The sequence below is a fragment of the Podarcis cretensis genome (assembly GCF_951804945.1).
Source record: "Podarcis cretensis genome assembly, chromosome: 13".
Lineage (NCBI taxonomy): Eukaryota > Metazoa > Chordata > Lepidosauria > Squamata > Lacertidae > Podarcis > Podarcis cretensis.
The window spans coordinates 15,253,436-15,274,830 of record NC_137182.1 but is presented as its reverse complement, the minus strand read 5'-3'; the positions used below and the strand labels follow the sequence as shown (position 1 = coordinate 15,274,830).

The 21,395-nt window shown below is 44.7% G+C and overlaps 1 long non-coding RNA gene across 5 annotated transcripts in view; it reads right to left on the bottom strand.

The window, feature by feature from the left end:
- LOC307201095 overlaps window positions 1–21,395 on the bottom strand; it is a 68,110-nt gene that overhangs the window by 45,862 nt on the left and 853 nt on the right. Inside the window, exons 1-3 of one of the 5 annotated variants that reach the window (XR_013832526.1) lie at window positions 20,805–20,928; window positions 19,189–19,252; window positions 17,255–17,359 (exon numbers count right to left, since the gene is read on the bottom strand). This is a non-coding gene — a long non-coding RNA (uncharacterized lncRNA). The other 4 variants (XR_013832527.1, XR_013832528.1, XR_013832529.1 and 1 more) reach the window with 4 other exon arrangements.

Here is a 21,395-nt window from a genome sequence, read left to right as displayed (position 1 = left end):
GTGCATCTGTTGTTTCTTTTTGAAACATTTATACAGTGCATTTTCCATGTTTGTTTATTTTTATACCACTCTTCGGTTATATTTCCAGGATAGTTTACAAAGAGAATAAAACAATTAAAATGTATATACAAAACAATGTAAAATAAAACAAGTAAAAGCCACAAAATCATAAATGAAACATACCACAGGACTAAAACTGCATCTAAAAAGCTTGGGGAAAATAAAAAGGACTTTGCCTAATGCTGAAAGGGAAAAATCATGAGAAGTGCTCTACACACAAACTGCGTTCAGGCATTTGTCAGAACACTCAAGGTCTTAAAGCAAGGGGAGGGGTGTACCTGTGTCTCGTGCCAACATCTTTGCATTGAACTGGCAGGATGACGGGGAGGAGAAAAAGAATCCCGGCACGAGGGGCGTAGCAGGGAATGGGACACACAGGGGCAAACGGGGGATGGAGAAGGAAGTACTCACAGGATGACAGAGGATGGCAAGGGGATGGAGGTCAAGGTGCAGGAACCAGAGCAGCAGAACCCATCACAAGAGGAGCCTGTCTCCACAAATGCAGTGGGCTCTGAGGTGTAGGGAGCAATGGGAAAGGCACTCTAGGAGGCTGAGGCATACAAGGGTGCAGAGCCCAAGCACCCTAGCTGGCTAGGTGGGGCTCGCTGGCTCCAGGTGTGATTCCTCAGCTGGAGAAGGCTTGGGACAGGTGAGAGTCACATGCCTCATCAAGCCCAGATGCTGCAACCAGCATGCCAAGTAGAAAAGGGAAGCAGAACTGAGGTGCTATGGATGCTCTACTGCCCATGTTGATGGACCTCTATGGGACTGTGATTTGGGTTTCATGCGGGACTGTATTCTGACTGCTGGACTTTAGACTTGGCTAGATGCTGGATGTGTTTCCTGGACTGTGCTTGTATGGCTTGACCCCTGGACTTGGACTTGATACACTAACTTGCTGCCAGGTAGGCCAGGGGTTCAGGACCATCTTGAGCTGGTTTTTAAGAGGCTTCTGTTGAACATGCTTAGAAACTTTCCAATGGCATATTTCAGGTTTTTTGGGGGTGGGGGGGTGGGATATGGGTTAGGGTGAGAATTAGCTACATCATTAACTATGCAGATCTTCAAAACGCTTAACATGATTTGGGATGCTTCTAAATTGCAACCACCTCTGGGATGGCTCACTACAGCTGTTTAACAACCGATTAGGCTACTACTATACATAAAAGTCTGCCATGAGCGGGATTGGGCAGCCCACTGAAACTCCAGGAGCAATTTAGGGGAAATGATTATAACAATTTGTCTGGCATTTGTCCAAGGCATCCTCAAAGCCAACGAAAATGCCAGGGGGTGGTTAATGAATGCAAATGATTAGGACCTTGGCTCTGTGCCTTACCCTAATGATGTTCAGTTTAACAAATCATTGGATGCAGTTCTCGGTGCCATCAATAATAAATTGAGTTTTTTATTTTCTTTTCTTTTCTCCATCACCCCTGCTCACCCCTCATATCTTGCCTTATTGTCATTTAGATCATCTTTTTTGTCTCCATTTGCTTCTGTGCAATCCGCAGCGCCATAAATTAAGATAAACAACATAGAATTTTTTAAAATGACAACAGCATGTGACCCTGAACACAGGGTAGGTCATTCATAAATTCTGATTGAAAATCAGGAGACGCTTATTGAATAATTAAAGCTGCATAATTCTGAAACAGTCTTTTTGCAACAGCCTTCCCCAGCACTCCAGATGCTGGAATCTGGCTCTGATCATCCCCAGCCAGCGGAGCCAATGGACAGGGATGGTGCAGGCTGTAGTGCTGGGGGGCACCAGGTTGGGGAAGGCTGATCGGGCAGATTTGTGGAAGCAAAGCATCTGACTGGATTCTTGACAAAGCCCTCCATGTTGGCTGGGGCTGATGGCAGTCTAAAAACACCTGGAGGGCCACAGATTCCCCACCTGCATTCAGAGACCTACCTAGGCTCCCTTGTGCCCTTGGCAAGGAGCTGTATTGGCGCCACCTCTCCCTTGTGCAATGGTCAACGCCAGTGACCAGATTCCTTTGCCGAGGCACACAGAAAAACCTGTGGACCTTGTCCAGCTACCCAGAGCAGTGGAGGAGTGGCCCAGGCAGCGTGCAGACAGGTGGGTGGGCTTCTAGCCATTCCAGGCCAGAGTGGAGAGGTGCCATCTTTGCTCCCCACTTGGGCTTGTGCGCTTGGTGGGCCAACCTGGTTAACCCCTAGGTACGTCCCTGCATGCATTAAGCAATCATGGCACCGATAGATCTGGCCTTCATGTCCTAGTTAATAATAATAATAATAATTTATTATTTATACCCCACCCATCTGGCTGGGTTTCCCCAGCCACTCTGGGCAGCTTCCAACAAAATATTAAAACACAATAGTGCATCAAACATTAAAAGCTTCCCTAAACAAGGCTGCCTTCAGATGTATTCTAAAAGTCTGGTAGTTGTTTTTCTCTTTGACATCTGGTGGGAGGGCATTCCACAGGGCAGGTGCCACTACTGAGAAGGCCCTCTGTCTGGTTCCCTGTAACTTGGCTTCTCACAGCAAGGGAACCACCAGAAGACCCTCGGCACTGGACCTTAGTGTCTGGGCGGAATGATGGGGGTGGAGACGCTCCTTCAGGTATACTGGACCGAGGCTGTTTAGGGCTTTAAAGGTCAGCATCAACACTTTGAATTGTGCCCGGAAACATACTGGGAGCCAATGTTGGTCTTTCAAGACCAGTGTTATGTGGTCTCTGCGGCCACTCCCAGTCACCAGTCTAGCTGCCACATTCTGGATTAGTTGTAGTTTCTGTGTCACCTTCAAAGGTAGCCCCACGTAGAGCGCATTGCAGTAGTCCAAGTGAGAGATAACTAGAATATGCACCACTCTGGAGAGACAGTCTGCAGGCAGATAGGGTCTCAGCCTGCGTACCAGATGGAGCTGGTAGACAGCTGCCCTGGACACAGAATTGACCTCCACCTCCATGGACAGCTGCGAGTCCAAAATGACTCCCAGGTTGTGCACCTGGTCCTTCAGGGGCACAGTGACCCCATTCAGGACCAGGGAGTCCTCCACACCTGCCTGCCTCCTGTCCCCCCAAAACAGTATTTCTGTCTTGTCAGGATTCAACTTCAATCTGTTAGCCGCCATCCATCCTCCAACCGCCTCCAGACACTCACACAGGACCTTCACTGCCTTCACTGGTTCTGATTTGAAAGAGAGGTAGAACTGGGTATCACCCGCGTACTGATGAACACCCAGCCCAAACCCCCTGATGATCTCTCTCGCCCAGCGGTTGCATGTAGATGTTAAAAAGCATGGGGGAGAGGACAGAACCCTGAGGCACCCCACAAGTGAGATCTTAGGGGTCTGAACACTCATCCCCCCCCACCACTTTCTGAACACGGCCCAGGAGGAAGGAGATTCATCTCATTTGTCTGTGCTTCACCTTGCCTGCCTCCTCCCTCCCAGTATTCCAAGCCTTTTTGACAGAAAGCTTTTTCAACCAAATATGCCAGTTGCTGGCCCAGCCGTGCCTGCCATACATTAATCAAGCCAGCTCTGTTTTCTTTCTTGATAACAAGGCCATCCCCTCTCCCCTTTGCCTTCCTGGCTCAAGGATTTCTCAGGAACTGGGCTGTCAGAAGAAGCCCTTTCAAAGGCACACCAGAAGGTTTCTCTTTCATCTGCCTGTCTCCAGGGCCCTGCCCTCACCCCCTGGTGCACAGAATGAACTGAAAGACTTTCTATCTTCCCCAGGCACCTCTTCATAACTTCCTCTTTCTCATTCCCACCTTCCTTTTCCCATAGTAATGCACGGGCTTCAGGGAGTATGTGAGCCGGACACAAAAGGAAATAACTTCCCCAACACAATAAAATAAAATCAGATGCAAAATTGTGTATGCGTTTATGTGCATTTTTCTGGGCAGGGAGGTCGCTAAGCTTTCATAATATTCTCAAAGCCTGACCCAAAGAAAGGACCACTGCTTTAAATTCTCTATGAACCCACACTTTGGGAACTTTCCACCCATGCTAGGTTAGACTGCCAAAAGTTTAGCAAGCATATTTGGACAGGGGCAAAACTAGGTTTTATTTCATCCGGGTCAAAGACCCAGCTTGGCACACCCCCCATGCACATTTGCATACACATATACACACAGGCTGGGAGCTTCAATGGCCTGGGGGCAAGAAACCCAGCTAGCCCCCTTGTAGCCATAGAACTGGTTGGGAGCAGAGGCAAATTTGCAAATAAACCAACAAGAATCAGTAGCCCATAAAAAATTTTGTGGGCCATAGCTCCCACACGTTTATAGGCTAAAAGACCTTTCATGAAACTTTGGTTCTATCCTATTTTTAGATAGAAAATTGGAGGGACTGTTTCACCAAATTTTTCCATAGGGAATAGAACAGGGGTCAGCAACCTTTTTCAGACATGGGCTGGTCCACCATCCCTCAGACCATGTGGTGGGCCAGACTATATTTTTTTTTGGGGGGGGGGGGAAATGTACTAATTCCTATGCCCCACAGATAACCCAGAGATGCATTTTAAATAAAAGCACACATTCTACTCATGTAAAACACGCTGATTCCCAGACCGTCTGTGAGCTGGACTGAGAAGGCGATTAGGCAGTATCCGGCCCCCAGGCCTTAGGTTGGCTACCCCTGGAGTAGAATGTCTCCAACAATATGTGGGGGTGGGATTCACCATTAGCAGTAGTAACACAGCTTCCTCCCTCCCCCAACTTTTTTGTTGTGTGTGTGCATGCACACAGACATGTATGCCGTCACTGCAAGTGGTAATAGGAGCAGTAACTGTGCTGGAAGCCTTGCCACCATATTCCATCCTACACACAGTCCCAGACCTGGTGTCATTCTAAGGTATCACGGGGTAGGGTGGGAATGGAAAAATGTGAGAAAACTATGCAAACTCGCCTTTTTCTAGGAAGGCGGGTGAAACAAAGAAAAATGTATCCTGAGGAATTTCTGTTCAGAAATGTTGAACTCAACAGGGCTTATTTTCCAGTACGCATGCATACACAGCCTGCTTCAGAATTGGTCTTTGGCGCCAAGGTTCATTCTTGCTACATGTAAATAATAAAGACTGGACTGCCTTTCAGCCAGAGTAAGGCCCTATCACTTGCCACAATCTGCCTCCCAATGGCTTCATTCTCAGCAAGACAGTAAACCCAAGTCAGGGCTTTAGAAAAAGAGCCTGTTTATTTTCCTATAGGTAGGGTATAAGCTTTAATTGTTGGTTTCCTTGCATTATTTTATTTTCATTTGTTAACGTTAAGTAGCACTATTCCACTGGAAGACATTAACAAACAAAAAATGCGAATAAATCAGTAATTAATGCCTCCTTGCTACTGCAGGAACGGAACTTGATGCAGTCAAACCTTGGTTTTCGAAAGTCTCAGCTGCCAAACATTTCGGAAGCCGAATGCCGAAAACCCGGAAGTGAATGCTTCCATTTTCAAATGTGCCTCAGAAGCTGAACGGCTTCCGAGGCATGTTTCTAAATTTTCCCCATTGAACTTGCTGACAGCCCTTTGACCCTAGGTTTTCGAACGTTTTGGAAGTCTAACGGCCTTCCAGAACGGATTACGTTCAAAAACCAAGGTTCCACTGTTTGGACAATTTAAAGAGGCTATTCAAGGAAGAATTCATCACTACTTCCCTTCGCCATCAATAGGCAGCAATAAACTAGTCACTATCAGAAAAGGGGAAACATTTAATTAAAGGCACAGGAGCCCTGAAAGTCAAAATAGTGTGTTGCTAGCTCACAATGAAGCTGCAGTTGCCTCTCATTGGTAGAGGGAATCATTTTAAAAACAGGGAAGGCAACATAGTAAACACTGGGTTGTAACAATCTTAACAATTTTGCTTTCCAGATTCTCCATAAAAATGGAAAAAAGATGGCAATTGCAGAAAAAGGCTAGTGTCAAAGTAACTTGCATTTTCAAGCGCATATAAGTTTCACCTATCAGCCACCACTGCTGAATTCCCACCACAATCAACTTCAAGAAAGAATTCAACTAACTTTCACAGATCAGGAAAAATCTAAGAGAACTGTAATACGGTTAATGGAAGGAAGCTATAGAAAGCAAGTAGTTTTCCTGCAGTTATGTATTCAACCACAGGTGCAAGAATGTTATTTCCCGAAAAATGGAAGAAAGAAGAGGTTCTGACGGGAGAAGAGTGGATACATAAGTTAATGGACTACGCAGAAATGACAAAACTTACCGGGAGAATTAGAAATCAAGTTTAAAAAAAATTAAGAAAAGAATGGAAATGGTTTATTGAGTATTTACAAACAAACTGTAAACAGATTAAGACATTGGCAGGATTAATGTAAAATCCTGCAGTTTCAATATATATGGGATATATACGGGAATAGATATAAAAGAATATGTTGAGATAATTTGGCGTATGATGAAAAATGTAAAAAACCACAGAAAGAGGGGGAAGGGAGTCGGAGTTTGAAATGTTAAAATTATGATTGAATAATTGTTGTAATAGATATAACTGAAAATTGAAAATAAAAAATAAAATAAAAATAAAAATAAAAATGTTTTCCTGCAGAAAATCAAACCTTGCCCCCAAAAGGAGCACAAACTCTTTCAAAACAAATTTTAATTAATAAAACAAATGGAAAACATTTTAGAGATGCCTCTTGCTAAAGACATGGGGTGGGCAGGACCCACAGCAAAAACCTGGGGTGCAGGCACCCTGGACCATCCCATAACAACACCCCTGGATTCTGGGAGTGATCATAGAGGTTAGAAAGGCTCCCTTGGCAGGGGAGAAGCTTTGGGAAGGGCTGATGTTCAGCCAGGGCTTGGGCCTGGAAGTCGTTTTCAAGACCAGTGCTCCATTCTGAAATACACCACGCAATTAGGAAGGAGAGACCCTCTGGGAATGTTTAACATTAACTTCTTGACCACTGAGCAAACACAACTTGCTCTCGTACATGCATCTGGGATGTGAAGGGGAAAGGCTTCCAGGCCAGGAAGTGCAACTCCCAGGGCAGGCTTCGGCCCAGGTACTGATGACTCTAGAAGTGAAGCAATAGGCACTAGACACATCTGCTCACTGTGGTGGGTCTCCGTGGCTGATCCCCAAGTTCTCTCCCGCAAGCCAGGAACCCCAGTCCTAGAAAGCCCAACCCTTTAACCAGATGCAGCCCTGCAAACTTGAGGCACTGTGAGGTCGGCAGCCGGGGAAAACCCATATTTGAACTTTTGTCCGATCCTTGCTCCTAGTTATTCCTGGCTGTCCCGCCCATCCCTGTCTCAGCAGCACTGTGAGTCAGACGGGATGGAACAGCTTGCCCTCCCATGGGATGCCTGATGCCTGCCAAGGGTAGGGAGAATGTGGCGTTTTACAAGCTGCTTGCTCCAAGACTACAAAGAGGGTGCATTCCTGCATATGCTCTTATCACTTGAAGCACTGTTACTGAGGAGGAAGACTTAAGCAAAACCAAAGAAGGGAAGCCTGAGAAATGCACAGACGAAATAGCCATAGTTACCCAATGGATCAAACCAAAGGCCTGTTTACATGATTAGAAGTCCTGGGATAGCCACTTTTGAACTCTGGGAATATATTTACATGCTCTAGGAGAGAGGATGAAATAGCTTGAAAGAGTGGCAGTGATGACCCTTAGGATTCCCTCTTTCATTCCAGGGTAAATGACCATGAGAACAAGAGGAGGGTGGTTGTCTCTGGTGGGGAGCCTTGACAATCCCTCAGAGAAATCCTGTGACCTGTGACTGAATGACTCTGTAAGATAGACAGGGCAGGAGTGTGGTTAGCTACTCACAAATTTATTTCTGACATTTGTATTATCTCGTTCCTCCAATGAGCTTAGGTCAGTGTTTCCTGCAGGTCTCCCATTCAGCAGCTGAGCATATTCAGACCTGCTTGGCTTTATTTTATGTGTTTATTTATTAAATCTGTAAATTTGTATTTATCCATAGATCTCAGGGTGGTATAACCCCCCCCCCCCCCCAATATAACAAACACAAAATACACAATAGAAATAAGAGGGGGGGGGGGAAATCAATAATACCCCCTCCCACAACACATTTAATAGTGCATCAGTTGTTAATCAGCCAAAGGCCTGGTTGAAAAGAAACGTTTTTTGCCCAGCGCCTAAAGGTGTATAATGAAGGTGCCAGCCGAGCCTCCCTGCGGAAAGCATTCCAAAAGCAGGGAGGCACTGCTTTCTAATCCTAGATGGCAAGGGAAATGCACTCCATACCACTTTCTTCTTGGGTATTACACATTACATTCCTGGCCCAAACTTGGCACTGAAAACAGGCTCCAAAGTTAAGCTACAGCTCAACTTAAGCCAGAGCTCTGTGCATGCTTAGGGACCATTCATTATGACTACTGCTGCTTTACACAACCATGATGAGTGTAGGGCAGGAGTGAGGAGGCTCAGGGGCCAAAAGTGGCCCTCAAGGCCTCCCCGTCTGGCCCTTGGGAATCTCCCCAGACCACGCTTCCTCTCTCCAGCCTCTTTTAAGTATTTTTGATGGGCTGGAATGTGCCCTTAAACTATGATAACGCCTCCGACCTGTCCAGATGAAGCAATGCATGTATGCGGGTGTGCATAGGTACCGCTGACTCGGTTGTGAGGCCTACTGAACAAAGTAAAGGATCGCATCTGTTTCCCACCCCTTCTGCTTCTCACCCCACCCTCTACTGGCATGTGCTCAAGATTGCCCATGAGAATATTTGCAGGCTGAAACAGCTTCCCTCACCCCTGGTGCAGAGGGGCAAGCTAACAGTCTACTCGCCACAAGTTGCCTAGAGAAAACTGCCGTCCTGTGTGTCATCGGTTTTTCTAAGTTGCAGCCTTATAATCAGTAGCCCTGTGCTTCGACCTCCAGCCACGCATTTGGATGGTGTCCGTCTGCAGCCGAACACCTTTCTGATCACTCCATCTACCCATCCTTCCTACACTTTGGCAGACTTCTGAGATCGAGCCAGAAGAAGAAGAAGAAAAAGAAGCAAGCCAATGTGAAGCTGAGAGGGGTGTAGGTCAGGAGTGGGGAAGTGGGGGAGGCGGAGGCATAACGTGGCCTGGACACAGAAGTCTTTGTGGAGATTTCCAAGCATTCCGTTTGAAAACACTTCATATATCAAGTGCAAGTCCCTTCTCTTGGTACAGGCAAAACGAATCAAAGGGGGCCATGGGCCAGCTGAATGGGGGTGGTGGGGGAGGAGCAAGGATTATTGGCTCCCTCCCACCCTCCTCCTTCACTTCCACCTACCCACCTCCTCCTGCCTGTCACAGAACACCCTTTGTTGTAACTTGCTACACGCTTGCCACGAAAAAGGTGACGAAGGCGGCAATCTTTACGCATTGTTCCACTGAAGTCAACAAGATGCGTGCAGACGTATTATAGCTTCATCCTAAGGAGAAGAGGGGTTCATTTGCCATCAAAGCCTTTGCAAGGGCCACAGCTCTCAAACACTCAATCCAGTCGGCAAAGGGGGAACGATTTGTCATCAGAACCTCTTTGGTTGTTTGCTAAATGCTAGTGCTAAGCACAGTTCTTAGGAAAAAGTTGGACCTCTGATTGCACCTTCTTAGTAACACCAGAGATAACTTTTGTGGCAAAGGGAGAAAGAGAAACTCAGGTTTTGTGTCAGGCTGGTTTTGCAAATAAGTGCAAATAAATGCATCAATCCAATTAGAGATAGAAGAAACTGCTAGTTGCAGATTTTCTCAGTTTCTTGTATTTCCAGCCTTAAGTTCAGTTCTCCACATTTCTGCCTCGATTTGTGAATTTTTTTAAAAAGACGTCATCATGAAAATTCATCGGCGTTTTAGCGCAAATTTCTCCTTATAGACTTCTGTATGCTATTTTGCCTCATGTACACGTTTCCCCCCAAGCAATTTCCCCTAATATAATGCAGAAAAAGAGAAGTGAGCAAAATAACATAAGGCAACCCTGCTGGAATAGGCCAGTGGCCTGTCTAGCCTAGCATCCTGTTCTCACAGTGGCCTCCCAGATGGCTATGGGAAAACCACAAATAGGATCAGAGCACAAAAGCTGAACTCCATTCAGGACCAGGACCAGAGCTAAACCCCATTCAGCCTTCCTGGGGTTTCCAACAACTAGTATTCAGAAGCATTACTGCCTCTGACCTGGCTGCATTCAAAGTCCGTAATGTGTACACTGCATACCAAAGCTATGCTCCAATGAGTCCTTCTGCAAAACTTGAAGGAGCATGGAGAAGAACACCATGTTCTAAGAGGGCACTATTATAGGCAGCTGTATCTATCTGGGAAGACAAAAGAAGCTATTTGAAATCCTAGAATCACTTGTAATGTCTGTCACTGGATCCTCCCACTGATGCTTTTGTTTTTTAAAAACCTTTATAGCCCGATTACCCAAAACTTCCATGGGGTGTTAGGGAAAGGGTAGTACCTCTGGTGGGGGACATGCCATGCTCCTTCTGGGGTAGTTCGTCCACCTTTGGTCCCCACCCTGCACTCAGCTTTCACTTGATTTTAAGGCTGCCACTTAGCAGAAAGGTAATATTATACATGGCATCAACCAACATAGTTATGTGTGTGCTGAATAAGGTGAATGCAAAAGTTGTGGGTAGAGGGGGAAAGCTAAACTCTTCCCTCACAACCCACCGGCTTTGCTCTTTTCCCCCCACCACCTAAACTCTGAAGCCAGAAATAACCTAGACTTGGAAGAAAGAAGGCCATGAGATGAGGATGGCGGTAGGTATAAGTGATGGGCAAGTGGAGGGCTAAAGGCTCATCCAGACTTCCTTTTCGTGTAGTGTTTCTAGGCACAGGTCTGCATTCTGAAGCTTCGTGTCCGAGCGTTTTTCTTTTTGCCCCACTGCTTTCCACAAGAAAACCCGTTTTACTGCTGAAAAAAATTTCCACAGAAAACCTGAATTGTCGTTTGTTCTGATTCAGCATGAAGAGCAGATTTTTCTAGGGAAAACGGGGTGGGTGGTGGGGCATGTGAACTGGGAAAGTGCAGACCTCTGCCTAGAAAGCACAGGGCAAAAGATATGTGTGGATGAGCCCCCAGTTAATGTTCCCACCTGATACGTCTCCCCTGAAATACAAAGAGCCCCACTAGATCAGGCCACAGGCCCATCTAATCCAGCATCCTGTTGTCAGTGGCCAACCAGATGCTTATAAGAAGCCTGCAAGGACATGTCTGTTAACCCCACTCTTCTCGCTTGAAAGTTCCAGCAACTAGTATTCAGAGGCCTTCATCTGCATTCCCACATTAAGCAAACATAAGGTTGGGAACCTGTAAACCCAGGCATTGCTATGTACAAACCTGGCACAATTTCTAAAAAACAACCAAGCAAAGACTAAGCCTGCCCCCAACCCAATGTAAAAAACAGCCTACTCAACCATTACAGGAAAAGAAAAAACAAATGTAGTTGGGACAGGAGACTGCATGCAGAGCTTGTGCTGTACCAAGTACAGCAATGCATGGGGCCCACAATAAAAGATGATGTTATGAAAGAAAATGTACTGGAATTGCATTAGTGTGGGCAGTTTTACAAGAACTGACGTTAGCTAGATTGGGGCCAGGCCAGAACAGACATTATTTGCAATGCTTGAGCCTTGACATACATAAACCAAGCCTGATAGGGTACAATAAGGAGATGTTTCCCAGTGAAACAGGTCAGATGAAGGTATGTGGTTTTTTGGTTCAAAATACTAAAATGGCCACAATAGCAGAAATTGGAATCAGAGTGTCCAGTATTCTGTTAAGAGTAGAGTCCAGGGCAGAATCGAAGTGATAGCCCAGATCATTCTTGAATTGTCAGAATAAAAGCTGCTCAAAATTGAGTGGCCATTTACACATCCCCCTCCCTTCCAAAAAAGAAAACATATCACCAAAAAAAGAAAAAGAGGAAACAGGTTTGTATAAAATGTGTGCTGATTTATATGCGTAGATGCAAATGCATAATTACTATAATTTAAATAGGAATGCAATATATCTAACCATAGAGAGAAAGAATCTGACCAGGTGGTCTGTGGGACTGCTCAGGCTGCTGTGCAAGGGCTCAGTGTTTATGGTCAACCTGAAGGCCCCTCCTCTCCCTTCTTATAGTTCTTTATCCTTAAAGTGGACTTGGATTGGATAGTTGAGGTCTGCCCTCTGTAAAGTAAGGCATGTGAGCTCTCTAGTTTAAAGGAAGATGGTGCCTCAAGAGGATACACTCTTAAGTGCATAGGGGGCTTAATCTGGCCCGCTGGTCGGTTCAATCCGGCCCCTGTGACAGTTTATTTCCTGGGGTAAAATCCTAAAAAAACCTCAACAACTACTCCAATCCAAAAAAAACAACTTTTGGGTAAAATCATTAACAGCCTTGGTCGGCCCTTTGTCAAATCTGGCCCCCTTTGAGAAAAGTTTGGACACCTCTGGCATAGGGAAAAGTTCAGATAATGAAGGAAGAGCAAGACAATGGTCTGGAGAAAGGGACCATGTGTTTGTACCAACCAATCAAAGGTAGGTTTGAACCTCTTTAATAAGATGCAAGTTCTCATAGGCAGTGTGCAGGGGGGCAATGGAGGAAGCTATATTGTACAGTAGTCTCATGCTCTCCTCTGTAGATGCAGCTGGTCCGAACCCACTTATGGAAGGGGGGGGGTGTCACTGTGGATAACTTATTAAGGCAGCTCATGTTGCTGCAGTGACCACAAAATCCAGTAGAACTTTAAAATTTTACATTAGTAGGAAAAGGCTCTGAAATAAGAATAGACAATAACAAATCCCCTTGAAAAGCAATGTGGAATCTGTACTGAATCCTCCCTTTTGTCCATGGTGTAGGGGGAGGGAGGGAATCTTATAAACTCCAGTGAAGTCCACTGCAGACACACCACATATCAAATGGTATTCCCCTCACAGACACACCTCCTCCCTCCTCCTCCCTGCTCAGCCTAGGTAATTGGAGACAGAGCGTTGGCCTCTGGGCTGAGTGGAGGATCCTTTGTTCCCCTTTCTGGGGCCTTGTTTTTCTGCCTCTTGTGAGGCTAATCCAGTGAGAGACAGACACATAGACACATGGAGCCTTCCTCCAGAGCTTACTGGCTAAACGTATAGTCAACACTGAAAAATTACCTAACAATGAGCTGGCGTGGGCAAGCACATTAAAGCTTTTGCACTCGGGCATTTTAAGCTCAGGCCACTGGAAGCCAAGACTGAACAAAAAGAAATGGAAACCCAACTGTAGCTTTGGCTCATTTATTATTGTGCATTTCCTCTGAAATTTCCTGCCAATCAGAATTCACATGTATAATGTGATCTGTAGATCCCACTTGGCCAAAACCATACAAGATCCCCATTTTTCTGCACAGAGTGGGTCCTCATGTGGGCTTTCATTCACAGAATGCAGAGCAGTGGAGCTGCTTTCAGTACACTGCACCCTGGTGCATATGGACTTAACAGGTGCTCCGGTCCTTAAGCACAGGGAGCATCTGCAAGGATATGGCTCACATGAGATTCTTGTATTTTCAGCTTTCATTTTAAAGAAAAACAAGAAAGGGAAAACAACTAGCTAATTTATTGGAAGAGAATAAGGAAAATTGTGCAGAGAGTATTGTACAGTGTTATGGCAAATGACTGCAAAAGTAATGGGATAGCTGACAAGCATTAGAGATTCATGTGAATAATACAATTATTATTTTTTGTATCATTTTATTAGGTTATTACTTTTTCTGGTTGTTCTCTTTCATTTCCTACCACCCCAGAATCTCGGTGTACTATCTCTCACCATACATTTTTGAGTAATGGCAGAATTTGCTGAAGCATCTTAAGCTGTTCCCTGTTTTGTGGACAACACACAGTGACACAAGTATACATACACCACATTCCAAGAGCATATACTGCGTGTGTCAGAGTTAAATGATTGTTTGAAATGCTAAATATCATATCAGCTGGCTGAACTGTGTATGTGAAGGGGATTTGGGGTGTGGGTATGTGCAACCTCCCCTCCGCCACTTTCAAATCTTGCAAGATGAACCACAGACTGTCTGAGACACGCATGCCCAAAAAGCAAATATATTTTCTTTGGCAACAAAGTGATGAGTGAGAAGGGAAGCCATACTTGTGATCAGATCAAAACTGCTTGTTTAGAGCTGGGGAAATATGGCTTGAAAGTCTGGGGGCTGCATCAGAGTGATGTAAGGATTTGAGACCCAACCAGTCTCACTAAAACATCAGATTGTATGCTGGAAAGAGATGCAAAGAGCAACATAACATAAAATAAAAGTAAAATCTCAGGAGATGAAGGGAGTGGGAAAATGCTTGGAACACATTCAGTGGAGTTTAGCCAGAGCATCCCAAGGTACAAGGAGGTGAACTGCAAAAAGAAGAAAAATGGGAGGAGCCAGGCAGGCTGTAAGCTCTAGCGTCTGAGGCCAACCAGTGTGTGTGTTTGTGTGTGCACACGTATTAGGGAGTGGGAGTTGAAAGCATCAGATATGGCAAAGACAGTTAATTCAATGGCTGAGTTTTTCTGACTCTACCACATTCGTATTGTTATAGCTGAGGCTGTTCAGTCTGTTAGCGAATATTAAAAACTAATAAACGGTGGTATTTAGATAATGTTTGAGATATGAAGGGAAAATACAAGCTGCAGATCTGTGTCAGACAAGGAATTCGTGGGCTAGCTTATGCAAACCAGCCTGGCCAAGTACAGAGCCACTGAGAAACAAAGGGGAACTGAGCCAATGAGGACCACTGGCAATGAAAAAAGCTGTCCTTCCCACCCTCATCCCAAGCAGTGGACAGAGATGGGAGAATTGGCATGTTGCCAAGGTGAGGCAGGGGCATGATGTCACAGGAAGATCTGTCCTTTTTGAAATATAACAGTTTGTTAGGAAGGAATGGGGCAGAATTCTATGGGCTGCTACAGAGGCGATAAGCAGGAAGAAAGAGGTGGTGCGTAGGATGGCTCTGAATGCAGTGGCAGGTGGCAGGAAAGAACAAGCTACTCCTAAGAATGCTATAAACTACATTTCCTTTATGTACACTCAGATTGTACATATATGTTAACAAACCATATTTTTAAAGACACTGCAGACTCCGCTGCGCCTTATTTCTCCCCAGGATCACAATACCTCAAGGACAGTCTCTCCCCAAATGAACTAACCCAGACCATGGGACCCAAGGTCCTTCTTTGTGTGCCCCCTCCAAAAGAGGTCTGGAGTATGGCAACACAAGAACAGGTCTTTTCTTCAGTGGCTCCCCAGGGGATGCTGTCCCCAGGGAGGCTTGCCTGGTGCCTTCATTACATATCTTTAGGCACCAGGCAAAAACGTTTCTCTATAACCAGGTCTTTGGCTGATTAAACAATCCATGGTTGTTTTTTTAATGTCTTTGTGGGAGAAGGGTCATTGGTTAGTTTTTGTTATATATTTTGTGTTCTCATTTTGGAACTGTGATCTTCGGATGATGGGCAGTATAATCAATCAATCACTCACTCAGTCAGTCAGTCAATCAATCAATAACAACCTGATACCATGTCCATGGGGGGAGAGGGCAAACGGCTAAGAATACATGCAGCTGGGTGGTTAAGAATGCATGTGGGCAGGTGAAATTAATGCAGAGCAACCTATAAAGGTATTAAATACAGGTATTATTCATATGTGTAAATCCATTTAATTGTATTAAATAATTATAAAGTGCATTATACAATATGTACTCAGTTATTCCAGTGCTTTTGCCAAAACATGAGAAGCCAGGAGCAGGTTGACTTCCTACTGAGAAATCAGGTAGAAGACAGGCTGTACTATCTTCCTTGTATATCCACAAGCTCCAATGAAAGCTAAACATTCAGAAAAGGAGCCTAGAATGAGAAGTTAGTGAAGCATGCAGGCTTACATACTTACCTCAGATTGGCTTTTAAAGAATAGTCTCTTTTTGGTTACTTGTCATCCCCAAAGGTAGCAAAGGTTGTGTGCACAGTAACCCACTTGTAGCACAAGCGAAATTTTTTCTCCATCTGGAATCATTCATGTTCATCCTCAACATGCTGCTTTATCAATCTAAAATTATTCTAGATCCTGCCATCCAGGAGTAGGTGTGGTTACTTGATACACATTTGAAAACCCTTCCCTTGATGAAGCTATCCACACCTTTTCCTCCCTACAAATATCCCAGAAGAACAAAGGAGGTGGTGGTGATTGCTGTCTTGGTATATGCACACCCACAATGCCATTACACAAGTGTGGATACACACACCCCTTTGCCAGGACTGCCTACATCTATTTTCAAATAGATGCACTACAGGGTAATGCATACTTAATCTGCAATGAGCTTTTATTTTCTGAATGAAACTAGTTTCCCAAGAAGTGCTTTTCAGCAGCAAAAAACCTGCAGTAGATCTAGATTGTGTGTGGACTACATAGAAAAAACAAGTACCTCATTTCCATTGATTTGATTCTAGAATAATATGTGAGTCCTAAGCCCCAAAACAGCCCACTAAGTACTGAGCATGCTCAGTAGCCACAGAATGTTTAATATCACTCAAAAGAAAAAAAAATGGAAAAATGGGAGTGAGGAGTGGAAAGGCGTGCTTGGACTCCTTGTACAGTATCTTATAGTAGTCCTGAGAAAAACACTTCTGCTGTAAGGTGAAGATACACAGCAACATTTTATGGTAGCTCCCACTTAATTTCAAAGTACACCCCACAGAAAATTAGATGGCCCAACTCCTCCTGATAGGGGCTGAGTAGGAGAACGCTGAAACCTTCTATGGGGGTTCACATCATACAAACCCTCCCTCCTCCCCACACAGAACCTGCTATAATGATGACCATTTTTGCTAGTGAAATAATTGCAGGTTATATCCTTTTTTCTTTTCTTTTTTACCCCATGGCAACTTATTGAGTTGATTGAAATCATATGCTTAGAGCCATGCAATTGTAATTATTCCCAACATGCCCTGGTAGGATTTAGATATAAGTAAATCTAGGATCCTGACCCCAATGCTTAAATCCCTTGTGTTTGTTCTTGCCCCAGTTTTGGCAGATGAAATGAGTGCCTGTTCTAATCAAGGTTGTTGCTGTTGTTGTTGTTTTTTAAAAAACGTTTATTTCGCCCACCCATGACTCATACTCTGATTCTAGATACATTTGCTCAGCAGTAGGTCCTGCTTAACACAATGGAACTTATGGGGGGGGGGGAGTGTGCAAACAACTTCTTTGTTAATCTTCTTTTCCTAAGGCTAAGCATACCTCTTTCCATTCCAGCTTTCCTTGCTTTTCTTTACAGTTGTTTTCTCAGTTCTTCCTAATGCCAATGTCCCTCGGGGACTGCAAACTTGGTTCCAATTCTGAGGCCTAGAGAATAAGAGAACAGGTGAATTGTCTGTCTGTTACTGATTGGACCAAAGTCTGTAGGTATAGGGTACAGCACAAGTATTTCAGTTCTACAGATAAGCATTTCTTGAAAATGCGCAGCTCTCTTGTGCGAGCAAAATGTGGCTCGGATACTTTTGTACCTGCATGAAAGGGGGAAGAGAAATTTCCAGAGAGGAGCTCCAAGTGTTGTGTAAAGAAAAGGGAAAAGCTCCCATTACTGCTAGACAATGATCATGCTATTGCCATCCACGCCTTAAGAGTCTTTCAGACTAGACTGCTGCAATGAGATTTATGGAGGGTTGCTTTTGAAGTCGGTCTGGGAAATGCAGATAGTATAAAACATCAGCACCAATCTGCTGACAGGTATGGCTAAGCTAGGTAATAACCTATAACACCTGTTCTGAAAACTTTGTAATGGTTACAGGTTGTATCTGGGTCCACTTAAATATTATCATCTATCAGGAACATCGTCTCTTCTGCAGTGTCTCCCGGAACTGTGATAGTGTGATAACATGCTCCCCTGAAAAACCACTGGTGTTCTTCCTTAGCCTCTCCAAACTTTTGGAAATTGGGTGTTTTCTTATTGTTGTTTTTGTAAGTGATTTTAGTTAGTGTTTTATTTCATTTTGTTTTATTTTTATACTTTGGATTTTTGGCAACCACCCTGAGCTCTGCTGTTCTTAAGATCTAGAAATACTGGTAATAAACAGAAGAAAAAACCTGGACAGCACATTCTGCCACTCTGTCTTTGGAACATGACTAAGGACTATCAGTTTGCATAATCTGCCTTAAACTCGGAAGCAGGGTGGGAAGCCTGTTCTTTTGCAGTTGGGAAGGCTACAATACTTTTGGATTTAACTGGTAAAACTTGGTTGTGGACTTACTGAGCCAGGTTGTCCCAAACTAGCAACACCATTTCTGGATCAATTTGTACATATTTTATGGGGCAGGCAGTGTTATTTTACATCCATTTACAAAATATTATTTGTGGGGAAGTGGGGAAGAGTAAGAGGATTTGGGGGCAGCCAAGTTGAATATGCATGTGTACGTAAGTACATCTAATTCTGCATTGATTAGGCCTTAAATCTGGGTTTGAGAACTTCAATGCTCTATACTGTGGCAAAACCAGAAAAACTGGGAAAACTTAGCCAACTCCCAACTGAGGCTCACAGAAAATTCCTATACTGATGGTTTAAAAAAGGATTGGACACAAAACTAGACTCAAGCACTGAAATTTGCCTTTGCTTCTAGCACCATCTGCTGTCTGTTCTGATTCCCAGCCTGTACAGTATATACCGGTACTTCACAGATTTTTAACTGTTTTCCCCATGTTTCAAGAGAATATTAATTGAAAAATAAGCATAAAAAATTAAAATCAGTTTAACATGGGTAAACTATACATAGCAGCACTCAAATTTATTACCGTAACTTCTAACTTCTGCATTGTTTGTCATGGTACTGGCATGCTGTTGGTACTAGGAGAAGAGAGAAGGTATGGGAGAATGGATGGAGAGAGAGGCCAGAAAAGACAAATGACTAACAAAGATTAAAAAGGTCAGGATGCTATGCAAGTTTACTACACTATCTAAGTGGTGATCCTATCACAGTTAAATGTTTAAGTGGTGACAGGATCACTCATGAGTCACCTTGTACAAGTAAATGCAAAATATGTGTTGGTAAACTCTAGGGAACTTGATTACGGTGCACTTTATGTAGGATTGCCATTCAGGGTTTCCCCCCCAAAAAATCCAGTTTTTACAGAATGCACCAGTTAGGCTACTAACTGGGATTAGTTACACTGAACTTACCTTGCCAGTTCTTAAAAAGCTACACTGGTTGCTGCTCTATTTCTGGACACAATTCTACTCTGTGCTGGTAAAGGTAAAGGGACCCCTGACCATTAGGTCCAGTCGTGGCCGACTCTGGGGTTGTGGCGCTCATCTCGCTTTACTGGCCGAGGGAGCCGGCGTACAGCTAACGGGTCATGTGGCCAACATGACTAAGCCGCTTCTGGTGAACCAGAGCAGCTCACAGAAACGCCGTTTACCTTCCCGCCAGAGCGGTACCTATTTATCTACTTGCACTTTGATGTGCTTTTGAACTGCTAGGTTGGCAGGAGCAGGGACCAACCGACGGGAGCTCACCCTGTCGCGGGGATTCGAACCGCCAACCTTCTGATCAGTACTTGCCTATAAAGCCCTAAGTGGCTTGAGATCTGGGTTCCTAAAAGGACTACAATATAATGTCTAATTTCAGGGCTGGGGGGGAGGACACCAGAGACACCAAGGAAGACATCTGCAGGCACATGTGCCCAGTGGCGTAGCGTGGGTTATCAGCACCCGGGGCAAGGCAAGTAATTTGCGCCCCCTAACCCATGGATTTGCGCCCCCTAACCCGTGGATTTGCGCCCCCTAACCTGTGGATTTCCCTAACCCCCAGATGTTGCGCCCGGTGCGGCCGGCACCCCCTGCACCCCCCACGCTACGCCACTGCATGTGCCCCAGTGGGTATCATGCTGGACAGAAATTCAGAGACAATTGCATATACTTCAGAACAGCACATAGGGCTCCATCCATGCTACAGGATAGAGATAACTGGTGCCTTAGAAAGAGTCGATACTGTACATATCTGTGCCAAATCCCACTTGGGCCCTGAAGGGGTTAATATATACAGTGGTACCTCGGGTTACATACGCTTCAGGTTACAGACTCCACTAACCCAGAAATAGTGCTTCAGGTTAAGAACTTTGCTTCAGGATAAAAACAGAAATCGGGCTCCGGCAGCACGGCAACCGCAGGAGGCCCCATTAGCTAAAGTGGTGCTTCAGGTTAAGAACAGTTTCAGGTTAAGAATGGACCTCCAGAATGAATTAAGTACTTAACCCGAAGTACCACTGTACTCCACCATCACAAGCAACATTTCCATTAGACAACAGTCAATCAGCTACAAATCCACCTAACAGTTACCTCATCCAGCCCTTATTTTACCAGCTTCTCTGCAAGAATATCATGGGGGAATTACTAAACTCAAGATACACTATGTCTACAGCATTCCCCTAATCCACTAAGCCTGTAACTCTATCAAAAAAAGAAATGAGATTTGTCTTGCATGACTTGTTTTTGAGAAACCCATGCTGGGTCTTAGTAACCACAGCATCCCTTTCTAAGTGCTCACACAGAGACAGAATGTTTAATTATCTGCAATAAATGATGGTGTCATGGGGCCTGGCAGTGACAAACCAGGAACAAGACCTTGGGTCACAGTGGCTAGCTTGAAGTTGTTGACCCAGTATATGGCAGCTGTGGAAAAGGCAAATTCTATGCTAGGGGTCTTTAGGAAAAGAATTGAAAGTAAAACTGCCATGTTATATAAATCTGAATCACAACTGCAATTGAAATACTGTGTATGATTCTCATCACCTCACCTCAAACAGGATATTGGAGGGTTGGAAAAGGTATAGAAATGGGCAACCAAAATGGAGAAACTTCCCTATGAGAAAAGGTAGCGGCATTTGGGATTTTTTCAGTTCAGAGAAAAAGCAAGTAAGAGGTGACGACTGAAGTTTATAAAGTTATGCGTGGAAGTTTTTTTTTTTTTTGGGGGGGGGGGTTGGCCTTCTTTCATAACATTAGACCCTAGCAAAACTGAATGTCAGGACAGATATAACAGGCACTTCTTCACACAGTGCATAAAACTACGGAACTCACTCCCACATGAGGACAATGACGGCCGCCAACCCGGATGGCTTTAAGATTAGGAGGGTAAAGCTATCAGTGGTTACTGGCCATAACTACTGTATTTTACCTCCAAGGTCTGAGGTGATATCCTCCCGAATACTGGAAACCAGGGTAGGGGAGAGTGCTCATGCGCTCAGGTCCCACTTGCGTGTTTCCCATGGGCATCTGGTTGTGAGAACAGGATGCTGGACTAGTTGGGCCACTAGCCTGTTCCAGCAAGCTTCTCTCGGGTTTTTATGTGACTCGTCTCTGGCCCTGTGGAGACCCCTAAAATGGTC